At 35.1% G+C, this 941-nt stretch overlaps 1 non-coding gene across 1 annotated transcript; it reads right to left on the reverse strand.

Annotated features, from left to right (window-relative positions):
• Nucleotides 1–427: 427 nt before the first annotated feature.
• Nucleotides 428–533, reverse strand: LOC122126028. The gene has a single exon (XR_006150846.1). It is a non-coding gene; the product is annotated as a U6 spliceosomal RNA (small nuclear RNA).
• Nucleotides 534–941: the final 408 nt, after the last annotated feature.

Here is a 941-nt window from a genome sequence, read left to right on the forward strand (position 1 = left end):
CATAAGGAAGGTCAATATTTAGATTTCTGAGGACTCACCAGACTGATTTCCAAAGTGGTTGTGTAAGTGTACATTCTCATACACACACACACACACACACACACACACACACACACACACACACACACACACAGAATGTTTTCTTGATCATACTTCTACTGAGGGGCATCGGAGTTGGTTTCGTATCTTAGCTATGGCAAATAATGCTACAATAAACATTGTTGTGGTGGTAGTTTTAGTATGGACTTGTTTCTGATCATTTAGGGGAATGCCCAAAAGTGCGATTGCTGTGTAATACGGGAGCTCTATGTGGAGTCTTTTGAGGAACCTGCAAACTCTTTCCAAAGTGGATGAACATGTTTACACTCCCACCAAGAATGCAGTAGGCTTCCCTTCTGGCCACATCCCTTCCAGCATCTGTTGTTGTAAAAGTATGGAACGATTCATTAATTTGCGTGTCATCCTTTTGCAGGGACCATGTTAATCTTCTCTGTATGTTCCAATTTTAGTGTATGTGCAGCCAAATTGAGCACAGAACATTATTGTATATATAAAGTGTAATTGATTTTCTTAAACTAGACAATTCAACAAAAAGTAAGTTCAAAAGAATTGTGAAATTTTGAACCATTTATTTCTTACATTAGCACACATTTAAGAGTAAAGTCAAGATTGACATGGCAAAAACAAAATAATTCCAGGTATTTGTTGTTCATGAGATGTGTAGGAAGAGGAATTCAATTATTCTACACAAGGCACCTGTCATAGTGATCATTGCAGCAAATGTTAAGGTTTGTTAAAAGTTTTAATGATTTAAATATGTTTATTTTTGAGATTTGCCTATATATGATAAAATTAAGACTGTTTAGCAGGTCATAAAATTTTTTGATAAAGTATATAATATTTCTAGTAGCATGTACTAGTAAGTATGTACATTTCAGAGT

The sequence above is a fragment of the Dipodomys spectabilis genome, unplaced genomic scaffold (assembly GCF_019054845.1).
Source record: "Dipodomys spectabilis isolate Male_0828 unplaced genomic scaffold, ASM1905484v1 ptg000272l, whole genome shotgun sequence".
Classification (NCBI taxonomy): Eukaryota; Metazoa; Chordata; class Mammalia; order Rodentia; family Heteromyidae; genus Dipodomys; species Dipodomys spectabilis.